Here is a 12874-nt window from a genome sequence, read left to right as displayed (position 1 = left end):
AAGGGCCTTCACACCTAGTTCTGTGACAGTACACAGTCTCTCCCTTTTCCGACTTCCTTTTCTCCCCAGGAAAGCAGCTGCCGCCTTCAGCCAGACTCAACAACATTCCTGTGAGAAGCAATTGCAAATGCGCAGCTCTTGCTTCTGCAGACGAAAAGGAGGAGGGCAAAACGCTGTCTTGTTTGGGGAGGAATGGCAGAACCTGTTTGAGGCCTGTCAGCCCAATCACATTCCAGCTATAAATTTAAAAAGTGTTGGCCGCATTCCCCAAGGTGTGACAGCTTTTACCCCGAAAGCCTTGTCCTTAACCTCCAAAGCATCTTCTTATCAAGCTAGATGTTTTTGAACACACAGAAACAGAAGCTCTTAACATGGCCGCACTATGTGAACCTGGAAGGCCCCCAACCTATAAACCAATTCATGTTGAGCGCCATTGGGTAGATTGAGGTGAAATGTGTGTCTTGTTTCAAGATTAAAAGTTTGGAGCAGAACCATGTCCTGTTAAAGCCAGACATAGCCCCTCCCCCCACATTTCTTTCGCTAATGACTACTTGATGGGGTGGGGGGGAAGAGATACTTTGACAAAATGCCCACCAGTAAAAGGTCCGGCCACTAATTGCCACTACTATCAGAGGGAGAGACCATTCATCTTTGACAAATTTATGCACACTTGCGGAAGCATGGAAAAGCTACATTTTCACAGCAGAGAAGCAGATACAGATTCTTCTCTCTTTATCATCACTACGTTCGTAGCCATTCATGCTTTAGTAGCCTCCTGACTAGACTACTGCAATGTGCTCTGTCTGGGGCTGCCCTTTGTAAACTCACTAAAAATTCCAGCTGATCCTAAAAGGTGATGCCAGACCCAGCCTGTCACTCCAGTCTGATTTGATCTGTTTCTGCTGCTTATTCATTTCTGGTAAAGGTAAAGGTAAAGGTAAAGGGACCCCTGACCATTAGGTCCAGTCGTGACCGACTCTGGGGTTGCGCGCTCACCTCGCATTATTGGCCGAGGGAGCTGGCGTTTGTCCGAAGACAGCTTCCAGGTCATGTGGCCAGCATGACAAAGCTGCTTCTGGCGAACCAGAGCAGCACATGGAAACGCCGTTTACCTTCCCGCTGTAGCGGTTCCTATTTATCTACTTGCATTTTGACGTGCTTTCGAACTGCTAGGTTGGCAGGAGCTGGGACCAAGCAATGGGAGCTCACCCCATCACAGGGATTCGAACTGCCGACCTTCTGATCAGCAAGCCCTAGGCTCAGTGGTTTAACCACAGCGCCACCTGGGTTCATTTCTGGAGTGTGGATCAAATTTTAAGATGCTGGTTTTTAACCTGTCAAGCCCAATATTGCTTACCTTGAATAGGATTCCCTCTTATACTTCTTCCTGCCCAGAAAACCCAATAGCCAGCCTGTGTAGAGGACCTGAAGACAGTTATGCTACATCTCCCACCCCCATCAGCTCCAGCCTCCATGGCCAGTGGTCACAGATGATGGGCTATTAAGTCCAAACACACCTGGACAGCCACAGATCCTTTACCCTTGGACTTAGTTACAGCTTTTCCATGAAGCCTTTGGGATAAATTGATGGCAAGCTATGATTTCTTCTGTTACTGTTCAGTCTCCTTGTATCTGCTGATTATCTGTTGCTCATTTCCTCCCTGTTGGCTATTTCTATATTGATATTTTGATTAACTGGCAGTTGCTCTGAGTTATTTTGAAGAAAAGCTAGATAGATTTTTATATATACATAAAAAAACAAAACAAAACAAATGCGGGTCTGCTTGGTCGATGTGTGGTCAACTTTGGCCATCAATATCCTTGCTTCCAAGCATCCTCTCAAACTGCTGCTTTGACGGAGCTGTTAAGATGAAAAACAACGCCCAGAGGTATTTTTCCATCCTTCTCCTCCTTTAATTCTCCCAGTTTACGTAATAAAAATAGGACTTGACCTTCAACAAGCTGTTACATTTAACTCATAGATGGTACAAGAGTGGAAACCACTTGTGCAGAATTTTCAAGCAACTTAAAGCACTCCTTCAGTGTGTGGTCCTCGGGGAAATATTGCCAAAGACATCTTGACAAATTGGTGTTAAACTTCTGCCTCTCCCAGAGTGGCATGTGCACCCCTTTGCTCTTATCAAAACGCAGAGACCACTTTTATTATTTATTATTCATTATTGTCAGCCCAGATAAATAATTTAGAACCACATTATGCTAGGGCAATAGCTTATGCACCACTGTTGAGGTTACGACCCCAAGATGGAGCATCAAATAAATTCTTGCTTCTCATTTCTGTCCTCAATGTTAAATTTCATATTGTAAGCCTCTTGGGGCAGGGGCCTGCTATATAAAAACACACATTGGGGGCACAGATTAAATGCTAAATAATATTTAGAATTGTTTTATTCTGACATTTACAAGGTTACTAAATACTGTACCATCCTGCACACACTTACCTGGGAGTAAGTCTTACTGAAGACAATGAGGCTTACTTCTGAGTATATATGTATAGGGTTGTGCTACATGGCTGCAGTCCTATTCCCATTTACCTGGGAATAAGTCATATTGAACAGGAATGGAATTAAATTTTAAATAGACATGTATAGAAGCACACTGTTAGATACCATCCAACACACATTAGCCACTCTCGTGCTCAAATGGTCACAGCACTCCCCCCCCCAGCTGAGAAGTATTCAGAAGGTGTTTGTGAAAATGCTAATTTGCAATATAAATTATTGCAACAGGATTTCAAGGCTCTTCCCATACATATGTGAATATGAGGCACAACTTTAGTATTTCTTATTCATACCACTAGTCCTTCCCTTTTGTGTTGGTCCCTGCCTTCTGATATGTTGATTCCATCATGCAGATTAAGTATCTACATGGACTGCATGTAGATAGCAGTACAAAAACCTTTTTCATTTTTTAAAAATCTGCTTGTGTAGTTTTCTGGTTTTGTATGAATCTGGGGGATCAAAGGAAAACAAGGACCCTCCAGTCAGAAGCGCACCAGAAATACTTACAAGCACAGCTGGAAAAGAAATGAGAGTGCTGAGGAAGTTGTGGGGTTGGAATGTGCAGAAAGTGAACGTGCAGAAGCAAATCTCCTTGCGACCAGAGCGGAGGAGTTTGGAGTCTCCTTTTCTCCAACCTACTGGATTAACAAAGCATCAAGTAAACCTGTATTTACAGGGGGAAGGTATTGAGACTGCTCTTGTTTGAGGGTAACACCAAGTGAATGGGAATGTGACCTCCAGTGTGGACAAGTCCTTATTTGGTCTCTGGGATTTTCTGGCTTTGCTTTAATTATTGCTGCTGCTGCTGCTGCTGATTTCTGTAGTGTTTTATATATTCAGTGGTTTTTATTATTTTATTGTACTCTGCCTTCAGAGTTTTTCTAAATACAGAAATAGCAGTGCAAGCATGTTGCTGCTGCCTCCTTGTTTCTGGCATGTGACAAAATGCACAAAGGAGAGGCTCAAATCCTTTGCTGAGTGCAGGCCAAGATTTGAGGGCTCAGAGGGGCAAGCGATAGGGCGGCTATAGAATTAGCTCATTTTCAGATCTCTTCAGTGTGAATATGATATCATATTCTCCATATGCCAAAGGGCCATGTGGAAGCTGACATTTCATTGAAAACCCTCATTGCTGCCGTGCATTCCTGTTGTTAACTAATTGCTGGAAGAAGAAGAAGAAAAATCAGTGGAACATTTTCCATATACAATAGCCTAAATGCTACGTGGAAAGGAGTTGCTGGTTCAGAATGATTGCTCGCTGAAAAAAGGACATGCATCCATGCAGCTCAGTCAATGGAGCTAAACAAACAGCTATGCAGAACTAATAGAACACATGCCTGTCATTTCAGAGGCAACAGCCAAGCTCTATTGGGATCAAGACAAGAAAGCCCGGGGCTGATGGGTTCGAAATTTTCAGCTCTTAATTCTTCAGTGAAGAGCTGGCAATGCTGGTGTTTGGAATAGGATATGAGAGTTAGATCACTGGAAGATTTCCTTGACTTCTGCCTGACTTCTCCCCTCATGAACTATCATGCTAAACAGCCTTTCAGCGATGATGGCTGCTCTGCTGTTTATGACGGATCCAGTCCTTGATCGTAGCCAGAGTTTCAGACTTTTTAAAAGCCATGCCAGTGGAGGTGAAAGTGCATGTTGCCAATGTAAATAGTTACGCTGGTGCAAAAATTAATGCTAGTGCAATGGGATTGCCCCTCTCCCCTCATGTGCAGACACGCACCCTACAATAATCCCAATTGCAGTCCTGGGTTTCACCTCTCATCCAAGTTCAGCACTGCAGTGGAGAAATTGCTTCGTGACAGCATTGGGCTTGTGAAAACTCTCTAGTCTAGCAAGCCGTGTGTTATAATAGGGAGGACCATTACCCCATGTCATAAGAGGACCAGTCTCTGAGCTGCAGAAACAGCCATTTCCCTCCCCATTGCAGTGATGCACTGGGAGGAAAGGCCTTATGTTTAAAGTCAGGGTAGAAAAATTTAAAATAACAGTCTGTGTGTCTGTGTGTGTATGGATGCCAGTTCCTTATGCCAGCTGCTTTAGACCTCATCAGAATGGCACAAGATACTTCCTCGGGTATCTGTATTTTTTATTTCTTTTAAAAAGTCTGAGTTCTCCCGCTACTAACTGCCCTAATTATCCCAGGGACTTTGTTCTACTTTTTCTGCACATGCATCAAACAGGCTGATCCCTTGCCTTGGAGTTATATCTCTGCAGCGCCGAAAGCAGGTTTTTGCTCACAATCTCAGTGGGCCAGATGAAAAGCACTTAACTTTGATCCAGTTTTGGGTATTATAAATTCTGGCACAGTTCCATGAACTGAGAGTAAAAATGTGTGTGTGTGTGTGTGTGAGAGAGAGAGAGAGAGAGAGAGAGAGAGAGAGAGAGAGAGAGGAGTCAGGGAGGAGACATGCTATAATTCTTTGTGTAGTTTTTCAGAACTTTAAAATGCAAAATGAGAGGTGGGGAAGGCAAATTTGATGGTAGCTGTAAAATATTTATTCACTAGTGCAGCATGTTTCCTTCAAAGACAGTTGTACAGTTAAGTAGCACGCTGTACAGCTCTAACTGCCTCCAGCATATACAGAATGCAAGCCTTGTTAGCATCATACTTAATATCTAAGCCGGTTTACAGGGCAAGGAATGAGCAGTCTGCAGCATTGCTAGGTATGGCTGTTGAGCAGAGATGGGAAAATCTCTGGCCCTTCAGATGCTGCTGAGATGCAACTTCCATCATCCTTGACTAGAGGCCATGCAGGCTGGGGCTAGGCCGGGGCCACTGATGAAGCAGGTGAGGCCCTTCCCTCAAGTGGCCGAAGCTCAAGAGGCAAAACCTGCCTGTCAGGGAGGAGTAGGAGTTGGTGGAGGCTCCAGCTGGAAAACCCCCATAGGGAAGCCAAGGGAGTGGTGGTAGGACACAGAAGACAGGTCAGAGGATGAAGCGGGGAGGGCAGAATGGTTGGATGCTGAACAAGCAACAGGCTTGAGTGAGAGAGAGGAAGAAGAGGCAGAAAGTCCTGCAGATGTAAGACAGGCAGCTGAGGAGGAGGTGTAGACTGATTCACAGGAGCCTGCCGGTTCTGCTGTATTCAGCTTCCCTTGTCTCCAAGGCCACAGAGGGCCTTGCATGTAGCAGAGCAAAGAGCACAGAGAAGGAGTTTATGTCTGCTGGGATAACAGCCAGCCAGGGAAGAGACTTAGGGGGAAGTGCCCAGATCGTCAGTCCTGGCAACTGCTTTACTGGAGTCAGACTTGCCCACAGGTTTCTCTTGTTTCTATTCATGAATAAATAATCCACTTTACTGCTCATCTCTGAGTCTTCATGCAGACCTGCAGCTGAACCAGCCATGACACTGCCTTGCCTCCAGCACTTGCCCTTGTGCCAGCAGAAAAGTGGTACCAGCAATGGTCCCAGATTCTGGTGAGATTTCACTGAAATCCCACAAGTTCTCACAGAATGCTTGAGAGCTCACACGACTTTGGCGAGATCTTGCAATATCTTACCGGAAGTTGGTGCCACTGCCAGGGCTTCATGGGTGCTGCTGTGGCTGCCATCACTGCCAGTGCTTTGTAAGCATCACCTCACAACACAGGTAAAAGAGGAAGGGGCGGAGCGGCAGCAGGGCAGTGGCAAATTCCTGTCTCACCTCAAGGAGTGGAACAGGATGTGCCACCCCTGGCTGGGGCTGATGGGAGTTGTGGTTCAGCAACATCTAGAAGGCTACTAGGTTCCCAACCCTTGATACAGAGAGAATGTTCGTGTGTGTGCTGATACGTTTTATTTTGATGCAGCTGGCTTCAAGCGACACTAAGCACTGTTCCTTGCCTGGGGAGGAAATATGCCTTGAAGACACATAAAAACAAGAGCCTTCCGTAGCCTTGCCAAAATGTGTGTGTGTTTCCACTGAACTGATTTTTGTTTAAATTGAATTTCTGTGTCCCACTTTTTTTCCATATCAGAAGAATCGCCAAAAAGCTTCTACCATCCTCTAATGAAAAGAAACCTCAATAACAAAACTCCCCCCCGCTCTCTCTGTTTTGGTACCAACAAACTGTCTTGCCTGTATGCCTTGCTCATCCCTTGTTCTTTAGACGTGCTTTTTGGTCTATCACTTTCATAGGAAGAGTGGATGTAATAATTATGCTGCATTGTCTGCCTGGAGAAGGACTTGACAACAGCTTGTATCAAAAGGCTGTTTCCTCTCTCATAGTGAGAAGAAGGTGGTCTGGGTCTTGGGGCAGGAACTGTGGATCAAACCATGGAACTCTGCTGCAGTGAATGCCCTCAGCTTGAGCAAGTATGCAGAAGAGCCACCAACGAGATAATGACAAGCTAGCTTTATGATCTGTAGATCTTCCATTACAACCTGCCATGTCCTCTGGGTTGCTTACAAATGCATTTGCTTTGCCATATCACATAGAAATAATAGAGGTGCATCAAATCTACAGGGTCTGTGCGATGAAGCATTTTTTTATACTCTATTAGCAGCCTTGCATCCAGTGTTGCTCAGAAATTCTAAGAAACAAAAAACAGCAAAGAAGCTTTGAAATCACGGGGAAAAGTGCAGTTTTGAAAGGTTCAACCCACCATCTTGATTCAAAATTGCAAACAGAAACATGCTCCGTCAACTTAGGAGCCATCATTAAAAAAAAGGGTTATGACACATTAAGGGGTGTCCAAATGCATATTGAACAAATAGTTTCCCAAAATATATAGTAGCCTGGTACCCGGCACTGTTCAGGAATTCTAAGTAACTGAAAAATCAGTGCTATTTTGAAAGGTTCAAAATGTCGTCAAATTGTATCCAAACTTAGACAAAAGCCTGCTCCTTGATCTTAGGAACCCTTTGGGGTGGTTTGGGACATTGGGAGTTTGCTCAGTCTGCCTGTTAAAAAATGAGCTCCAACCACATCACTGGCTAGAAAAGGAGATTCAGCTTCCAAGGTTGGGTCCAAGGTGGAATCAGGAACATGAGTTGGAAGAGCCAATGGATACAAATTATTACGGTACCTAGCCCTCAGAAATTTGGTTACAATATCTTAGGAAGTGTCCAGGTACATAGCAAACAGGCAACAAAAGTAGACCAGGGTTGTGTGTATGTGAGAAAGAGTTACATTAACAAAAGGAACAAACAGCAAGTTGCTTTATCACAAGTATAAACTGAGGTTTATATTTGGGCATCTGGTTGCTGGGTTTGGGTTATAATAATAATATAATAATAATAATTTATTACTTATACCCCGCACATCTGGCTGGGTTTCCCCAGCCACTCTGGGCGGCTTCCAGAAGGATATTAAAATACAATAATATATTAAACATTAAAAGCTTCCCTAAACAGGGCTGCCTTCAGATGTCTTCTAAAAGTCTGGTACAGTAGTAGTTGTTCTCTTTGACATCTGGTGAGAGGGCATTCCACAGGGCGGGTGCCACTACCGAGAAGGCCCTCTGCCTGGTTCCCTGTAACTTGGCTTCTCGCTGCGAGGGAGCCGCCAGAAGGCCCTCGGCGCTGGATCTCAGTGTCTGGGCAAAATGATGGGGGTGGAGACGCTCCTTCAGGTATACTGGACCGAGGCCATTTAGGGCTTTAAAGGTCAGCACCAACACTTTGAATTGTGCTCGGAAACATACTGGGAGCCAATGTAGGTCTTTCAAGACTGGAGTTATGTGGTCTCGGCGGCCACTCCCAGTCACAAGTCTAGCTGCTGCATTCTGGATTAATTGTAGTTTCTGGGTCACCTTCAAAGGTAGCCCCACATAGAGTGCATTGCAGTAGTCCAAGCGAGAGATAACTAGAGCATGCACCACTTTGGCGACACACACTGCGGGCAGGTAGGGTCTCAGCCTGCGTACCAGATGGAGCTGATAGACAGCTGCCCTGGACACAGAACTGACCTGTGCCTCCATGGACAGCTGTGTCCAAAAATGACTCCCAGGCTGTGCACCTGGTCCTTCTTTTCTTTGCCTGGCTAGTTAAGTACCATGATTTAGCAGATCGAAAGAAGTTGCTTTGTGGCATCAAACAAATGAGTGGTCTTTTCCTCCCCTCCCCTCTCACCTGGCTGGTACATAGGAGAACAATAGCCAGAGTCGTGTGTGAGTGAGCTGGAAGCAGGAGACACAGAGACATGATTGCTCTGTGGGACTTTGGAGCTCTCCTGGAAGCGTATTGGGAAGCAAGATCTATGGGGGTGTTAATGCTGTGAACCCCTCCATCCTATGTTCAAAGTTGCACACGTGTATGTGTAACTAAAACCATATATTCTAAACACACCCCAGTCTCTGTTAATCCTCATTTTGAGGAAACCGAGCCTGAGTAAGCACAATAAACCCCTGGAGTCTCTCACTGTTCAGAGATTGGGGTGGCACATAACAATATCATTTTTGCTCCTGGGACAGAACAGGACTTCATGCCTCAAGGCTGGGGGCAAAATTATCTTGTACATTTTCTCTTGTCATGCTATCCCACACCTATCAGCTCCATCTGCAGGTAATATTTTTTTAAAGAAGTTCATTTTTTAGTTTATTGTCCTAGGAGTGTTAATGTTAAATTTAATTTGTTTTGCTTCATTACACCCTAGATAACCATCTTGCTTTTAAACGATGAAGCCACTTGATGTGACAAAAGGGTTCCCAACACTATAATTATCTAAAAGAAGTGTCTGGGGAGTGTGAATGAATGCATCTTGCAGAAATACTGACAGTCTGAAAAACACTGTGTGTGAAAAATAAAACAAAATCTGAATTTCGAAACCAGGTTCGCCCTTCCCCCCCTTTAAATCATCACCACACCATTTTATTCATGATGTAGTCAAAGTTAATAAGCACTTTTATGTTCCATGTTCAAGCCTATGTTTAGAACTTTCACACTTAAACAAACGATATTTAAAAAGAACTCAACATTAACTTGCCTTCCTCATTTATTTGGGAACATTTGCCTTCATTCCCATTGGAAGCTGACAGATATGGTGAAACCTGCTCTTAGAAGACCTGGGAATTCTTTGATGTTTCCGTAGCTGCAATATAGGAAATGCTTCATAAATAGATTTTCAGAATCTCTATGTTTTATGAAGGGTGTAATACAAGAAATACAGGAGATAAAAAAAGGCAATGAGCCCTAGATTAATTACAGTCTTAAATTTATAGTTGTGCATCCCTTGTAATTATGTAAATGAATTCTCAAAGCATTTACATATACAGTAATTACAAAGTTGATCACAAAATGAATTAGCTATGTGATAGCATAGTGTCACAAATTTTTCTCAGTGCACCTATACTTTTGTTCCTATTTTTATTATGTATTTTGTGTTTTTTATATTGTAATTTTATGTTGTGAACCACCCTGAACTCTACGGATGAAGGGCGGTATACAAATTGAATCAGAATGAATGAATGAATAATACTTTTTAATTCTGCTGGATTTTCTCCAGATCTGTTTTGAATACAGCTTTGAGTTTCCCACCAACATTACTTCTGTTTCCCTATGCGAGTGCTGAATTCTGTTTCATTTTACTGGAGTGTCCATGGGGTTCATAAAAACTGCATATGCCTTGCTACCTTCTTTTAGGACCATTCATTTGCCCAATGTACTGTCTTCTGTGATGTATTCATCACCAGACTTTTCGATATTGACCCCACAATTTATTGTAATTTTGTATGCTGGTATGCCGTCCTGTTGTCTATTATGAAAAGTGCTGTCTATAAATAGTAAAATAAATGAGTCTTGTGACAATCAAAAGGCTGTAGTTCTAAGTGAAAATACTTGGAAGCAAGGACCATTGAAATCAATGGAATTGCATCCTGGCTTCAAATTCGTGGAGCGGCACAGTCATCTCCACCATCCCTCATAAGTCTTAGAGCTAAGGCTGAAAATAATGTCTGAAACGGAAGGGAGGCAGGCAGACTTTAAAAGATGCCTGCAATAACCACAGAGGAGATATCAAGGTGTTTTCTACCTACAAAGAAACCTGTTTCACCTAACATGGAAACGGACCTGGTTAATGGGTGTTTTTGATATTTCCAGAGATTAGGGATCAGCCATTGTACTGTTCCCTCATTCCCAGTTGACTTTGGTACAACCTGAAATCTACATAGCACCCTCACAGAACCTTGTTTAAAAGTCTGCTTTCTCCTCCCACATTCCATCTTAAGACACTTACCTGATGCCGACTTACTGCTTCACTGCTAGACAATTTCCCCACCTGCTTGCTTTGTTTATCGCTTAGCCTCATGAAGAGTTCTGGTGAACTCCAATTCTTGCACGCTCTTTTTGTGATGCTCTGTTTGGCCTAATAATCCTGATATACCGGTAGATTCTGTAAATTTTCTCATGGGCCAGCATGTCTAACTTTGGCTTTTTTTGAAGGGATACTGTCATGGTTGTGACACCATTTCAACACCTTTCTCTGAGATGCCACATGGCTAGGGATGCTCATTCATTCTGCCATAGACAACACACTGCAACTCTGTCTCCATGAAAGGCTGAAGTAGACAACTAGAACCAGAAATAAAATGTCATGAGCAGGCAGGCCTCTTCTGTGTTCAGTATGACTTTTTCTCACTTGGCCCAGTATCCTTGAATGAGAAAAGGAAGATGACATATGCTTTTGTTGGTGCAAGTTCTTTCATAATGTGATACTATGTCCTCCTACTAGCTCTTCCTATCTATCATCTATCTATCTATCTATCTATCTATCTATCTATCTATCATCTATCTATCTAAATCTAGATCTAGATCTAGATCTATATCTATCTATCTATCTATCTATCTATCTATCTATCTATCATCTATCTATAATATTTTATTAAGGCTTTTCATAATACACTTCCACTAGCTCCTCCATGATGGTTCACAGAACAGTGTCCATGCCAGAATTGCCCGTTACTCCACCTCTGAAACTCCCTCACTGTAAATAGCTGGATGTAGATGGCAGTGCATTCTGTGAGAATTCTGAACATTTGCATTTTAATTGAATTTTCCATGCAGATATTAGGAGAGACACCCATTTCCCTTTTATTTGGCCACAACATATGCTATATATAATTCAGGGCCCTGGTATTTATGTGCAAATGTTGCTTTGTTTCAGGAGACTTTGCAACTCAGTAATTGCTAAGTGTTGCAGAGGTCCCTGGTTTCGATAAAGCAAAATTATATACACACAAGATGTCGGGGATGTTCTTGTTGTGACCATCTTTTTAAAAGTAAAAAGTGCTGTTCAAGGCATCCTGTTATTATGGTCATTAAATTCACACAAAGCCACAAAATTAACAACAAAGAATTACTCCTTGACACCCAATTCTCACTTCAAAGGAGGAATAATGCAGCCAGAGATTAAAGGAATTTTTACACACACCCCAATAAGGAATTTGAACACTTAGCAGATTGAAAATGGGATAGAGAACACTCAGCGCACCTTTATGTACAGTATCTTGCATAAATTCATCTCTGTTGGGTAATAAGGTGATAGTGACAATCTGTCATCGTTCTATAGTCACTAGTACTGTGTGCAGGCAGGGCTAGGGGACTTGGCAAATTACAAGAGTCATAAAGCAAGAAACAAATGTCAATCAGTTTTTCTGTGGGTGGGTGTTTCTTCAGATCCAGTGGTAAACCAAGAGGTTTTTCCCCAGGGAAAACAGCAGGACAAATGAAAATCCACTTGAACCTGCATTTTCTAAGTGTGGATAAACCAAAAGTTGTTTCTGCAATTGACAGCTACTTTGAGCAGATGGGTTTTGCCTACCAAAAGAATGATATTTCAGCTGTCAAAATAAAAAATAAAAATCAAGAGGAATCATCAGGAGAAATACCACTGTTTAAAGGACAAACAGATTCATAAGTACAGCAACATGTTCGTCATTCCCCCAGAGTGTTTTCTGGAGGTAGAAGATGAACAGTTATTGGATGGATATATCAAGCAGTCACTCCTGTGCTCACCACAAGAGGTAGTTAAGATCATGGTTTTTGAAAGTAATATAATGTGATGGTTCTGGACAGAGTTTGCGTAGTAAGTATTCTGAAGGAATAGCACCTGAAGAGCCATCCATTCGTGTTATTACTGCTACGCTGTGTTAGATGGAAATAGATAACCTAAGAAGCATCCACATAATTGGCAACCCATTCACTCCTTGGACAGTGCAATGCAATCTGGACTAGGGGATGGACACAAGAAGCTACTCAGGTGTACCTAAAGTGGTCTTGTAAATTATCCTGTTGATTTTAATGGAACATGTTTTCCAGGAAGCATGCTTAGTTAGCAAACATAGCCCAAGCTCAGCAAATCTCAGCTATCTTACAAATGAAAAGAATAGTTTCAAGCCTGTACAGCTCTCAAACCAGCCATGG

This window comes from Zootoca vivipara, chromosome 1 (assembly GCF_965207765.1).
Source record: "Zootoca vivipara chromosome 1, rZooViv2.hap1.1, whole genome shotgun sequence".
Taxonomy (NCBI): Eukaryota; Metazoa; Chordata; class Lepidosauria; order Squamata; family Lacertidae; genus Zootoca; species Zootoca vivipara.
This window is presented reverse-complemented; position numbering follows the sequence as displayed.